The sequence below is a fragment of the Chrysemys picta genome, chromosome 4 (assembly GCF_011386835.1).
Source record: "Chrysemys picta bellii isolate R12L10 chromosome 4, ASM1138683v2, whole genome shotgun sequence".
Taxonomy (NCBI): Eukaryota; Metazoa; Chordata; order Testudines; family Emydidae; genus Chrysemys; species Chrysemys picta.
Window position 1 is genome coordinate 6,563,753 of NC_088794.1, and position 15,446 is coordinate 6,579,198.

Consider the following 15,446-nt stretch of genomic DNA (forward strand, 5'->3'; position numbering starts at 1 on the left):
ATAAATAAATGGGAGTAAGATGGAGGAGTCACTTCTCTGTGTCATTAACTTGATTTCCGTGAATCACCAAATGTGTTTGTGTTGCATCAAAAGACACTAACGGTCAGATTTTCCAAACAGTTCTGCATCCACCCACCAGTTACTAGTTCAGCACTTCAGCAAGTCGTCCAATTTTCCAAAGTGCTCAGCTGCCAGTCAGGGCCTTAAATTCAGAACCCAGAATCATTGATCTCAATGGTAACTGCTCGATGCTGGGCACTGGGGCAGATCTGGCTCCTTCATGAGGGTCCTAACTGGTGTAGTAGGAAGAGAGCCTGAAACAAGGGGCCCAGTATGGGGCCTGCAGCCTGAGCAAGAGTTGCGGCTAGAAGCAAGCACTGCTCACAGGTGCAGCATAACTCCGCCAGCCTCTCGGTCAGACTGTGCGTGTGTGGAAAAGTACAGCCACTGGCAGGAAAGGAGCTGAGGCTGCAAAGCAAACACCGCTAGGCTGGAATCACAGGCTCCTGTACTTAGCACTAGGAGCACCCGGGACATCAAGCGCTAGAACATCCTGACACCAGAGAGAGAACCAGAACCTGCTGACCTCCTAGGTGTCGTGACATGATGAATAGAGGCGTTTGTAGGCTTAGGTGATATCAGAGGGTGGTACATGACCTCATCAGAGGGCAACACATCAGGGGGCAGTACAAGCCCTATTGGTAGTAGGTATAAATAATGATTACAATAAAGCAACTTGTTCGGCCCAGGGGATGCTGGCAGGTCCGTCCAGTGATTAAGCCAGCCGTTCCATTGTATCGGAGTGCTCAAATTTGAAGGGTCTTGTAAGATATAGGACGCTTCTCATTGTGCTTCACTACAATAAACTGGGGCTCGGGTGCCTTCGTTGCTCAGCTAATCCATGGTTGTCGATTTCTTTGATTGTGGGGTGTTGTCTCGGTTACCTGCAGAAGCTGAGACGTACACACACAGGGGTACACACGCAGCCAAACAACATCTGTCAGCGCTCTGAACGAACACTGACCACAACTGTGAGCTGAGCAGTACTGAAAATCTGCTACCAATGGTGGTCACTGAACACTTTAGAAAATCTGGTTGTAACCACAGAATGGGAAACCACAGGTTTCCCACTGAAAACCTTTCTTCTCTACTGAGAGATATTACCAGTTCCAGCACTATTCCCTGTACTAAGCCTCCAGAATATATCTCATCCCTAGGGCCCTACGAAACTCACAGTCCATTTTGGTAAATTTCACAGTCATAGCATTTTAAAAATCTTGAATGTCACGGTTTCAGATATTTTAAATTTCCCAGTGTTGTAACCCTGGGGGTCCTGACCCAAAAGAGGGTCAGGGAACAAAGCTATTGTAGGAGGGTCATGGTATTGCCACCTTTACTTCAGCACTGACTTCAGGGATGGGTGGCTGGAGACTGGTGGCTATTGGCCAAGAACCCAGCTCTGAAGGGCGTGTTGATGCCAGCAGCAGCAGAGAAGTAAGGGTGGCAATACCATACCCTGCCACCCTTCCTTCTCCACTGCTGCTGGCGGTGGTGCTGCCTTCTGGGCTAGGTGCCTGACCAGAAGCTGCTGCTCTCTGGTTTATAGGTTTATATTAGAGAATATTTTGGCTGTAACACAAGGGACCTGCAGGCCACATCCTGTATGTTGAGCTAAGACAAAGTTCGCATACTTATGTTTGGGACCTTTCTTCTAGATAGATGGTGATGAGCTAAAGCATAAGGTCCATGTATGCCTGCAACCTTTACCATAGAGGATGCGTTAAAGCAGGTTGGCATAGGTCAGGGAAGATGCATCTATAAGTACCCATGGTGCATAGCGAACTCCCATCATCCTCCCCCACACACACACACACTCACACACCGGGGAAGAGTTGGGGGAGCCCCAGCCAGGTCCCGATCCAAACTGGGACCTGGTCCGGAACCGTGGGGAATGGGATCAGGGTTGGGAGGTCCCAGAGCCCTCGTGGGAGGGGGCCAGGCAGGAGCCGTCCGGGTCCAGGCTGGGGGAGGTGATAGGTGGAGGCTACTTGTCTGCACCGGAGGCCAGGACTGCAGTGAAGCCCCGCTTGTCATTGGATTCACCCGGCTGGCTGGAGCGCGGGGTGGGGAGCGCAGCGCTGGGCCCAGCCCACGTTTAGTCATCAGATGCAAGAAGAGCTTCTTAAAGAAGCCACATCCTTTGTCCCCCCGGCCCAGCACTAAGAGGGTCTGCAACCATTTCCTCCTGGCTGGAGGAGGGCAGGGGCCCTGGGGGAGACACCAGGACAGGCGAGAATGGCTAGCTCTGTCCTTGAGAAACACCCCCATATTCCCCCCAGACCCTTGCGACCAGCCCAGAAGCTGCCTGTTCCCCTACTTGTCCCCCTAGCCCAGCTCCCTCTGCCCTGAACATTAAAAAGACTCACCTGCCTGCAGTGGGGGAGGCGGGAGCCCGGCTGGGAGCTGCAGGAGCTGCACAAACTGGGAGTGAAACAGCTGATACGCGGCTTTGCACCAAACACTAATTATTTTCCATGAGTGCTGCAGCCCTGGAGCACCCACGGAGTCGGCGCCGATGGGCGTGTGGGTTGCTCACTGGCATAGGTTTGCCGCAGGGTTTGAAGCCTGGAGACCGGGGCACATCTGGCTCCAGAAGTGGAGGACGTCCCCTAAACAAATGTGAGAATCCAACTAACTATTTACACAACTGCTTAAAAAGTAAACTGAAGACAAGAACTCTTGGAAAAAAGAAAAGAGGGATGGAGGAAAAACAGTGAGAACCACTGACAATCACCTTGCTGAACAAGGAGGAGCTGTTCTAGTGATTGTCATGGGTGGTAAGAAGGAACTGAGAGGGTTCAGGCCCGGCCGTGCCCCCTTTTACCAGCACAGGAGGGTGCTAGAACTGGCCCGGCGGATACCACTGAGGGAAAAAAATATCCTGTGACTGTCCATGCAGCGCACACACCTAACATGGAAGGAGCATGTGCGAGCACCTGAAGAACAGATTTTTTTGTTCACTGGCAAGTCTGACTTTTTTTTTTAATCATTTTGGGTCAAACCAAAACCAACTTTTTTGAAATGTTCAGTAAGTTAAAAAGTAAAAAATAAAAATAAAAAAGCGGAGCCGTGTGCTCCAAGGGGTTCCCTGGAGACCGAGGTAGCAAACGCAGGGCTTGGGGCACTGAGCGCCGGGGCTGTGGGTGAGCGGGGAGCAGCCCAGACAGGAGGACACAGAGAAGGAGCGAAGGAGCCCCAGACACAGCCAGAGAAGCAGTAGTAGCGTGACCCTGGGGGGGAAAGCTAAGGACATAAGATTTTGGGTGAGCAAGCGTAACATTAATATGATTTTTTTTATGTCTGTTGCGCTGGGTGCTTGTATCAGTGACAGCAACAATCCATCCTGCAGTTCAGAAAAAGCTGGTGGGGTTAGTGCTGGATTTTAGAACCGATGGGCGTTTTAGATCCTGGGGGAGTTCGTTCCTCAGCACTGGATGGCTCCGGGAAAGCGCTGTCTCTGGCTCAGACGAGCCTGCCCCACCCCCTCCTTCATTTGTCTCACTTCTTCAACGGTCACCCTGCGCGGCCGAGGACATCCTGCCATTCAGTCACCCCGGCTCAGGCCTGTGGATAAGGCTGATGTTGCTAACTTTATGTTCTGGGTTTAGTGTATGTGTCCTAGGGGGTCACACACTCGGTTGCTGCTGGCGGGTGAACTTATTGCACACACCAGAGGATTCTCACATCCCTCCATTCCCACCCCCAACCTTCCTGTGCGCCACCATCCCATGCCCCTCAATTGCAGGGGCTCTGTGTGCCCCCCAAACGCCCTCCTCCTCCCATACTAGGGACCTCGTTTTCCCCTCCAATGCCAGCAGCATTGTGTGCCTCCCATTGCCCCCATACCAGGGGCTTTGTGTCCCCTATTCCTCACTCTCCCAATGCCTGAGTCCCCAATTCTCCTCCATACCAGGGGTTCTGAATGTGCTCCCATTCCCCTGTTCCCCCGCCCCACATATCCCCTCACTCCCTCCATACCAGGATTCGCTAGTCTTCCACCCATGAGGAGTTATGTGTGCTTTCCATTACTCCCTCCTTCTATACCAGGACCCCCTTCTCTCTCAGGCCAGGAGTTCTGTCTGCCCCCCATTCCCAACTTCCCACCCATGCTAGGGGTTCTGGGTGTCCCCTTCCCCATAGCAGGTTCCCCCAATTTCATGCTGTCTGGAGTGCCTCACAACTGTGAGTGTGAATCTCAGGTCAGACTGTCAGAAAACAGGGCAGCCACCCCAAGCCGGTGGTGTGGTCTGTAATTAAATTTCACCAACCAGTAACAAATGTGGACTCCTGGATCACTGTTCCAGTCTTACCAGGGAGTCACAGACAGTCCACTTCAGCTCTCTAGCCCATTTTACCCTGCAAAAAAGCCAAACTTAGTGATAATGGTCACAGAAACCAAAAAGCACACCATCAGGTTGCTCCCAGTCCCAAGACACCAGTCACTTCCCCCTCATCAGTTGGTACTCTGGATCTTACACCAAGATCAACACTGGTAGCCAATTCTATAGTTAACTAACTACAGGTTTATTACCTGACAAAAGAAATGAGTGTTCTTGAGAGGTTAAAGCAGGTAAAATACATTAACAGGCGAGTCAACATTTGTAAACCCAAAAGGATAGCAGAGATGTAGTAACCTGCCAGTTCAGGGCTACCCAGAATAACTCTGGGGATCTCCATCTTCCCGGTTAGTTATTCCACCCTGATAGAATCCAAACAGTCCAGAGATAAAGGATCTTCCTTTCAATCAGTACTTATAGCTTCTTCTCCACACAACAGTCAGAGCAGTGTTCTTACTCACACAATGGCCAATTGCTTTGAATTTAGCACTTTTCATTTGCAGTCAATGAGTTATTTAATTATAACCTTAGACATAATATAACTGCCTGCCTTTACATTATAATAAGAAGAGATAAATGAAAACAATACAGGTAACATTCCATTAGTTTCATGAAGTTCTAACATCTGAATAAACTCTTAGATTAACACACACTTTGATTTAGGTCTGTTTAATTACCAGACAAGCATAATGTAAATGTAATAGTAAACAACAAGATAAAGTTAGGTGAAAACAATACAATTAACATCTCCTGTGATCTCTATTAACACACAAGTGAATTGGCTGAATATTTACTAATACATTTAACCCCTTTGATAGTCACACAGAAGTGAATGGGCCTATGGCTCTGGCCTGAGCAGGTTTATCAGTCTCACATCTGCCACTAGGAGTTATGTGAGCCCTTCACACCTGCATTCTCCCCCCATGCCATGGGCTGTGTGCATGCCCCCCTTCTCCCATCTATACATCCCCATTCCCTCTTCCATCTCTCCTCCATATTATTTTTTTCTGGGAGATCAGTCATTCAGGTGGCCAACATCTTACACTCCACTGGGAGGATGGGCAGAGCTGAGCTGGGGGTGTTGTTATGCTGGAGGCATTAATCCAGCCATCAGCTAGTTGTTTGATCTACAGGCAACTGCAGAGGGGCTTGAAGATGTGGCTGTGCTAAATGGATACCAGGGAATTCGTGTGTCCCCCATTTTCCCCATTCTGGTTTACTGATTTCCCCTAAACTCAAAAGGGTTCTGGCCATTGGTGCCCAGGGCACTGCCTGAAATTTTGGAATTGATCAGATGAGGTGTTGAAAAATTATCCCATTATAGACAGAGAGACAGACAGAGAAATGGCACCAAGCGGGGTGTAAGGGCGTTGCATGCCTGGCCAAAAGTGACATTTCTAGGCTTTTTTTATCCCTTGGACAGGGCAGAATCCACCACTTCCCTTCCTCGCCCATCCCCCAGTGTAAAGGGAAAAAATATCTCTCATCAGTAGCCAGCACAGCTCAGTCCAGATCCACAGGGGAGCCTCTTCCCTGTGGTGGGACTGAGGTGGGCTAGACAGAAACGTGGGGGGCTGCCCTATACATCTTGTGGGCACACGTACATATTTTTTTAACAATGTGCCCTTAAATGTCTATTTTATGCATGTTATCATAAAAAGGAGAATAAAAATATACACAGATCGGTTTTAAACGTCATCTATTGCAGCTAACCCTCCATGCAGAGGGTGGCCGGCAATCGCAGGGGGAGTAGCCAATAGCACCATGGCTTCTCAGCCTTACTGCCCTGGGTGAGGGGGATGTGCAGGGCAGAAATCAGGGCAGATGGAAAGACCATTCTCAGCGCTGGGATGGGCTTGTGGGGTTTGCTGGCTGCATCCCTCCTTTCCCCATTACATTATGCTGCAAACCTCCCTTATTGGTGTTTCTGAAGTACTTTTTTCCTCCCATGTGGTTCCCCATAGAAGGTGACCATCAGGGCCAGGCTGTTTGGTGTCAGATTAGTTGCAAAAGTGCAGGTTATTGATGCTTTAAGTAGCAGAAGTGGATGGTCGGTATTCAGGGGCTCTTTGGAGGTTTTCAGGTCTCTACATGGTACCACTGCACCAGCAAAATGCAGTAATGAGGACAAATTTGGAATTGGTTGTTTCCTCTGTAAGAAAAAGATGCAGAAATTCCACATATGGGTCTTTCCTTCATCTTTAATTTTGCCATAAAGTCTATGTGATGTGAAAGTGAAAAAACATTGTTTCTTTATCTGTTTGGAAGCTGAAAACTGTGTCTGATCTAAATATGTAATGTTGTTTCTCTTTTAATAAAATATGGGATTTTTTCCACATACCACATTTAAAGAAAATTAACTTATTTATATATATAGAGATATACCTATCTCATAGAACTGGAAGGGACCCTGAAAGGTCATTGAGTCCAGCCCCCTGCCTTCACTAGCAGGACCAAGTACTGATTTTTGCCCCAGATGGCCCCCTCAAAGATTGAACTCACAATGCTGCATTTAGCAGGCCAATGCTCAAACCACTGAGCTATCCCTCCCCCTGAGTTATTTCTGTAACTTTCTGCTCACAGAGTTTCTCAGCCTGTTTTTTATTTCAATCTAAAGGCTTCCTTTAGGCTCTCCAGTGCCTGCTCTTTGGTTATTTTACACCAGTCCTCGGGGAGATCGGCAGGGAGAGCATCAAACGCCTCAGCAAACTGGTGATTGAATTCCTTGAAAACAAACTTCCAGTAATCGGAAGCTGTGGTGCTGGGATCTGGCTGGATGATCCAGTCCGGAAAATATTTGCGATAATCTTTATAAGGCTGAAACTCCCAGTTTGTCTCTATACATCTGAATGTGTTATTGGAAGCCACAGAAGAGGAGCATATATCATAGGCAAGTATTCTAGTTTTATTCCACCGGCTGTCTCCTAATCCTCTAGGCCAATGCATTGCAGAAAAATGCTCATCATGCGCAGGGGCTCCTGCTTCACAGGGGACTTTACAGAATGGACACTGCTTCCCACAGCCAAACACTCGCTTGAAGATCTCATCCTGGGGCTTCACTGCAAGTTTTGAGAGTTTTGACTGAATTTCCAGATTTTCAAAAGTGGATAAAACTTGTTTTTCCAGATCAGGAATAAACTGTTCTATAAAAGCTGAAAATTGGTCTGCACTTGCTGTGTTTTTAAACAGTATCACTTCTAAGCTGTCCTTGGGAATGACTAGATCCTGCTGCAGCTTTTCACAAAAGTTGTCTAAAAAGGCAAAGACTGTCTTAGTCTTCAAATATTTGGAGTTTTTCAGAACATCACTGAGCTTATTAATTATTGGGGAGACAATCCTTTTCTCCAAATCTCCCAGACTTGCCTTCTCTCTGTAATGTGTTAACACGTGTTTCTGTATCCGGGTTTTGATAAAATGTACATAATTCCTTGTGTATTGCAAATAACTGTTAAATTCATTTTCTTCCAAAAGCTTCTTCAGAACAAAGAATTGGAAAAAGCTCCGGGTGCTGTAATCAGCAGACTGTTCACTGCTGAGAATGTCATCCACGATTTCTGTCCCAAGTCTCTTGTTCACATAGTCCACCAGGGCAGGTCTGAGACACCGATCACAGAAATTCCAGGCCCTGTCTTGACACTCATCCTTCTCTAAGTACAGAGCTTTGAACGTGGAGAGATACTGAGGTTCCAGTTTCCCCAGATGCTGCAGAGGATCATTTTCTGTAATGAATTCTTCATGCATCTTCTGAAATGCCCGAGCTGCATCCCCCAAAATGTGAAGCTTCAGGTCAACTTCAAAGCAAGGGCTGATGTGAAGATTTTCAACATATGCCTGCTGAAGCTGCTCGTTAATCATCCACAACAACTCTCTGCAATAAATTTCATCGTAATCTGCTTTGCCATTTACCTTTTTTTCAGTGTAACTATTGCACGCATCTATTAAGGATATAGCAAGAGCCTCTGTTTTATGCCAGCGTTCCTGTGTAAAGTGTTCTTTCACAGCTGACACTGATATTTTGAACTTTAAGTATTCCTTTTTCATTTTGAAATTTTGTGTTGTATAAGTAGGCAAGCTTTTGGCATCCTGTAACATCTGCCATGCTGCACTCCCCCTATTCTCTAGGTCTCTTCTCAGATGGAACTCCATTTCTTCATCTATGTTGCGTTTCAGCAGAGGAATGAATGATAATTCTCTCAATGTTTCAGTCCACATGGCTTCAAATTCTCTCTCCTGTTCATCATTATTTAGCTTGCATTTGCTTTTCCTGCAATGGTTCAGAAGCCTGTCAACTTTCTCTTCAATTTTTCTCTTGTACTCTGACAGGACAGCATCAGTTTTATGTCGGCCCTTTCTAATTTCAATTGCTTCTTCCAACTTGCCAAATGAATAACTCTCCAGTTCATTCCTCAGACCATTTGCACTTCTCCTAAAATCTTCTTTGTACTTTTCTATCAGGTGCAGATTTGCTGCTCCACTTTCAAAATATTGTTTTAAATGATCCAAAATCTTCTCTGCTTCTTGCCTCAGTTTTACCTGTGTCTCTTTCTTTAGTTGGTTAAAACATTGGTGTCTAGTTTATCTGGTGGCTGATTTTGGATGAAAGTTTCCTTTTCAGATACCCAGAGGTGCATCATCTTGCGGAAACCCCATTCCCATTCTGCATAATTCACAGAGAGCTGGTTATAGGCTTCAGCGACGAGGCTGTTTCTAAAGCTGAAAATGAAGTTCTCATGTTTTACAGCATTCCACAGGCTCCTCACCCATTCAAGAAATTGGGGGATGTCCTTGGGGGATCTGTTTTGTGAACAGCCTTTCAGAAATTCAAACAAATATTTCTTTAATTCATAAACCTTTTCACTGTATCCCATATTCACTGGAGCCATGGGAGGGACTCCACGCCACAGAGCAGGAATGTACCAATTGTGTTTTTCCAGATCATAATCCATAATATCAGAAAATGTCATCTCCCTGCCTTTCTTTTCCATGTTTGCTGCAGCTTTGGTCATTTCATCCAGCTGCTCCAGGAGGTGTTTCCTGTCCCTCATGTTTTGTTCATGCGCAGACACATCACTGACGTTCTGATGCACAAACTGGCAGTTGGCTTTTTGCCCTATTTCATCCATTCTGAGAAAGGCATGGACCACGATTTGCAGAATATCCTTCATTTCAGTGGCGTTCTCCATGGCCATGTTAACGATGGTTATGTCGCTCAGTCCAATCACCAAAGTGGCCAGCTCATTGTCATGTTGATAACTGTCCTCCAGCTTGGCCAGTTCTGGGGCTTTCAAGCCTTCTGTGTCTATCACCAGGATGAAATCACAGCCCAGCTCCTGCTGAAAGTTCTCTGCCACTTTAATGAGGGACATGAAGGCTCCTCGTGTACATCGGCCACTGCTCACTGCAAACTGCAGGCCGAACATGGTGTTGAGGAGGGTGGATTTCCCAGTGCTCTGCACTCCCAGCACCGTTAGAACCAGCATTCTGGACCTTCCCCCCAGCTTGGCATGGAGCTCAGTCAGAACATCTGTCACCCACTGCAGTGGGATGTTGGATACGTCTCCATTGATCAGCTCCATGGGAAACCCTTCCAGCATCAGGTCAGCTGCTAGGCCTGGGAGACGGGTGAATTGCCTTTGGCTTTCTGCCATTTTACCTTCTTTAACCATTGAGCATTCAGCCTCATAGAACTGCCCCAACTCACGCATGAAATGCTCCACCCCTAAGGAACTGGCAGAGATTAGTTTATCGTGTTCTGCAAACATTTTGGGGTCATCTTTTGAGTTTTTGCATTTCTCTTTATATTGACCCCGTAGTTTAGAAATATTCTCCCGAGCAATGTGATCCAGGTCAAACTTCATCCATTTCAGGAAGTAATGTTTCTCCTCGGGAGGCAGTCGGCCTAGTCCAGTAATAAATGTAATCAAAGCATCAGTCAGGTCATGTGTATTCTGCTGGACACGTAACTCTATTGATTTCTCTTTCAGTTGAGACTTGTATTTCTCCAGAGGGGTGTTTCCTTGCTTTTTCAGTCGGCACAGCTCTTTTTCCACTTCAGCCAAGTTTTTCCATGGCTCCCCTTGGAGTCTCAGCTTTTCCCTCTTGTACTTTGCCACATCTTTTATGTGTACAGTGATTTCCTTGGCATATTCACTGGCATGCTGACATTCCTCAGCATCCTCATCTACCTGGATGCCTAACTGACGTGCAGTCTCAGCCATGGCATCTATACTCACTCTCTTGGGAGAAGACGTCATTACAGCTGCTATTGCAGACTGCAGAGCTTTTACAAATTGTGCCTTCTTTGTGGTACCTCCTTTCCACAGCACATGTGAGTTGTTCAGTTTCAGCGCCGGGCCAACTTTTTCAGGAATTCCAGCGTTTCCTTGACTTTCCCAGCCTGACTGTTAAGGATGAAGTAGTATTTAGTGGCTGATCCCTGCAGAGATGATAACAGCGCGTATTCTCTCTCATTGATACTCTCAGTAACTATGAACACTGCTGAGGAGATCTCTGTTAAAAATCTAAACTGAAGCCAGTGGGACTCAATATCTCCGCGCAGATTTGTAACCGCGACGGGCTCTGGGAAAAGATCTGAATTCCTCATCCCAGCAGGGAAATACCAGGAAATCTCGACCAGCCCATCTGCGATTTCCCGAGGGATGTTCCCAGACTCCATGTCCTGGTGGACAAAGAAATCGTGATGCTGCTGAGAGGGGCTGAGAACCTCATTGAGGAGTTTGGACTTGGAGAAGCTGCAGCTCCCCAGCCGCACAAAGGAAATGGTTGGCATTGCTGTGAGCACCAGGTTCTCCTCCCTGAATCCCCTGCTCTCTGCCAGGGAGTGCGGCCTCCACTTCCTCACAATGTCCCTCATGGCCCACAGCATTAGGGTGCACTTTGGGGTGTCGAGGGCAGGTAGCAGCAGAGGGAGGGCAAACTGGCACATGGACATTTTGGACAGGATCTCCTGCTGCAGGAAACTGTCTGAGCAAAGCAGAACAGCACAGAGAACATCGAGGGGGTGCAGAGAATCACTGGTGTCTGTGTCACTGAGAAAAAAAAAATCTTCAAGAATATCCAGCTCCTCTTTGTCCATAATGAGTGCCCGGTGCTCAAGCTTTGTGTTCCTCGCCATCCCATTCAGAGCCATGAGCTTCCTCAGGAAATGCCACGGTAAATCTCCTGTTGTCTGGGGAGTCCAGTTCTTTACACTTTCTTGGGTGATTTCCAGGACATCTCTTAGCTTTAGTTTCCTGCAACTGTATTTCTGCATATTTAGCTTTGATTTGATGTACTGAAGGGCTTTTTGTCTCTCTGCAGAAAGGAGATACAAGGGGGGAAATTAATTAATTTTCAAACTGGACACCATCAAATTAGGCTTGAATAAAGACTGGGAGTGGATGAGTCATTACACAAACTAAAAACTATTTTCCCATGCTAATTTTTCCCCTACTGTTACTCACACTTTCTTGTCAACTGTTTGAAATGGGCAATCCTGATTATCACTACAAAAGTTTTTTCTCTTCTGCTGATAATAGCCCACCTTAATTGATTTGTCTCGTTAGAGTTGGTATGGCAACCCCCATCTTTTCATGTTCTCTGTATATATATATATATATATATATCTTCCTACAGTATTTTCCACTCCATGCATCTAATGAAGTGGGTTTTAACCCACGAAAGCTTATGCCCAAATAAATTTGTTAGTCTCTAAGGTGCCACAAGTACTCCTCGTTCTTATTGCAAATTTGACATGAGTAGTTTCAGCCATTCATAAAATGGCCAGAGGAGAAGAAGGAGATGGTGCTTCTGTTCCCTCCCAGCTTAGATCTGGTCCGCTGCCACCACTCCCAATGTGCTAATTCCCTTCCCTGGGTAGCCTTGAGAGACTCTTCACCTATTCCCTGGTGAATACAGATCCAACCCCCTTGGATATTAAAACAAGGAGAAATTAACCATCCCCCCTCCGTTCTCCCACCAACTGCTGGTGGATCAAGATCCAACCCCCTTGGATCTAAAAACAAGGAAAAATCAATCAGGTTCTTAAAAAGAAGGCTTTTAATTAAAGAAAAAGGTAAAAATCATCTCTGTAAAATCAAGGTGGAAAATAACTTTACAGGGTAATCAAACTTAAAGAGCCCAGAGGACCCCCCTCTACCCTTAGGTTCAAAGTTACAGCAAACAGAGGTAAACACCCTAGTAAAAGGTACATTTACAAGTTGAGAAAACAAAGTTGAAACTAACACGCCTTGCCTGACTGTTTACTTACAAGTTTGAAATATGAGAGACTTGTTCAGAAAGATTTGGAGAGCCTGGATTGATGTCTGGTCCCTCTCAGTCCCAAGAGCGAACCACCACCAAAACAAAGAGCACAAACAAAAGCCTTCCCCTCACCAAGATTTGAAAGTATCTTGTCCCCTTATTGGTCCTCTGGGTCAGGTGTCAGCCAGGTTACCTGAGCCTCTTAACCCTTTACAGGTAAAAGGATATTGGAGTCTCTGGCCAGGAGGGATTTTATAGTATTGTACACAGGAGGGCTGTTACCCTTCCCTTTATAGTTATGACAGTCACAAAGGTTGAATGATGGCTAGAAATTGTAGCAACCAGCATAGAACTTAGAGGGAGGAGCACAAGTTGCAGGAGGGAAGAGTATGGAGGAGGCACCAGCAGGTCAGTCTGTGTGCACATGGCTAGAATGCTAAGCTGCCATTGCTGCAGTTCTGTAAATAGTCACTTTAACATAGAACCAGTTTACTTTAATAAGATTGGATCCTTGCAGAAAAAAAGATCTATGGATGATACTGAAGCAAATTGAGAATGAACAGAGAAAGGCCTGCAATTCAAATAACACCAATATCCTGAAAAGTAAAGGTGTAGAGGCATTAGACGACAAAGCCTGTGAATATGCTGTTCAAACATTATGCCAAGATGAGTAGGATCATATATGATGATGAGGATAGAACCATGGCAAAAACATGCAAGATGGAGTATTCAGGAGGAAAGACAAAGATAATTCAAAAACCTGCACATAGATCTGAGTACCATGGCTTTAGAAAGATCTTCCTCATACATGAGCTAGAAGATGCAATAGAGAAGCTTGTACCAAGCAAATCCTCTGGGTTGCAGCACATCTATGGCCATATGAAAGAGCACTTTGTGTAGAAGGTTAGAGCCAGGTTGTTGGACATCAGAAATTACTCAAGGATAAAAAGAAAGGTACCTAATTGGTGGAAATCAGCAGTTATTGTTCCTCTGAAGACTGGCAAGGATCCCCCTTTTTTCCAGGCAGCTACTGGCCTATGTCTTTAACCAGTCACCTTTGCAATATAAGGGAAAGAATGGTACAGTCAAGGCTTTTATGGTGTCTTCTAAAAGAAGACTTACAGGCCTTTGCACTCAATTATGGACCTGCTGGTGGCCTTCTGGCAGCCTCTTATTGGTGGCTTTTGCTTTACTGGTGGCTTCCAGCAAAAGCCACCCCAATCATCAATGGGAGTCTTTTTTTTTAAACTCAGTGCAGCATTTAATGGAGTCTGGCATGACAGGCTGTTAGTGAAACTCAGTGAGATGGAAATCTGTGGTAGAATGCACATCTGGAGAAGAGGTTTCCTACTGTACAGGAAAATAATAGTAAGATTAAATGGCACCCTTTCAAAGACAAGTCCACAGAGACAAGGCTTCCTCATGATAGCAGTTTTCAGGTATCTGAAAGGGTGTCATAAGGAGGAGGGAGAAAACTTGTTCACCTTAGCCTCTAAGGATAGAACAAGAAGCAATGGGCTTAAATTGCAGCAAGGGAGGTTTAGGTTGGACATTAGGAAAAAGTTCCTAACTATCAGGTTGGTTAAACATTGGAATAAACTACCTAGGGAGGTTGTGGAATCTCCATCTCTGGAGATATTTAAGAGTAGGTTAGATAAATGTCTATCAGGGATGGTCTAGACAGTATTTGGTCCTGCCATGAGGGCAGGGGACTGGACTCGATGACCTCTCAAGGTCCCTTCCAGTCCTACAGTCTATGAATCTATGAATCCTCTGTAGGCTTACCAAAACCTCTCACCCTGGTTCTCCCTCCCTGGATGGCTGACTTCTCTGGCAGTTCCTTGCCAGCCTGCTGAAGGGATCTCCTCTCTAGTCCTGCTGTCTCTCTGGCAGACACCCTGCCCTCCTGCCTTACAGTCCTTTTACCCTTACAGCTGCTGCAAGGCCATCAATCAGCCCCAGCTGAGCAGGTAGTCAGTTCTCCATTAACACTGTAGTTGCCAAGCCAGCATGGAGTCTGTACATCCCATAACATTGACACACAAGAGTGCCACCCACTGCGGGGCAACAGGACACTGCAAGCCATGGGTCTAATCACAGGACAAGCACATAATATCCTCAAGGTGAGAGAGGAGGGAGAACAGTCAATGTGTACCAGACTCTAAAGACATGTTCCAAGGAGATGGGCACCTGAAGGGCAGGCTGAAGTTAGAAAGAGACCCCCATATGCAGCCCAGGAGATTCCTGAAGCAGAGTTCCAGTAGCCCTGATGGACCTGCTGAAGAAGGATTTAGCACACCTGCCAAAAAGAGGCATCATTACACTTGTTGAAACTAGTACAGACTGGCTCAACAGCCTTGTAATAGTTAGAAAATCTCCAGTTAAACCAAGGATTTGCACTTATTCCAACTGTAACCCACACATCTCCTGGGTGTGGTGTTCTGGCCCATCTCGTGGCACTGAGGCCACTTAGAGAAAGATTAACGAGTCTGCTAAAGTCTTAGCTAAGAGCCATGTGGCTTTTAGCTCATGCAGTAGAGGCTCATGCATTTAACTCCAGAGGTCCCAGGTTCGATCCTGCCTGTCGACGACTGGGGTCTGTCAGTGTTACACAATCACTGCCCATTATCAGTTACTGAGGTCATTTATTTACCCATGGCAGAAGTGTTCACTGTTTGATGTACAGAATGGGTTCTGCCATATGATATTGAGTTGGATGAGCCATCCAGACGCCAAACAACCTTCGCTAAACAGCAGCCAGGTGGAAGCAACTCGCCCACCAACAGC

At 46.4% G+C, this 15,446-nt stretch overlaps 1 pseudogene; it reads right to left on the reverse strand.

Annotated features, from left to right (window-relative positions):
- Window positions 1–4,563: 4,563 nt before the first annotated feature.
- Window positions 4,564–11,687, reverse strand: LOC135982877 (up-regulator of cell proliferation-like; annotated as a pseudogene).
- Window positions 11,688–15,446: the final 3,759 nt, after the last annotated feature.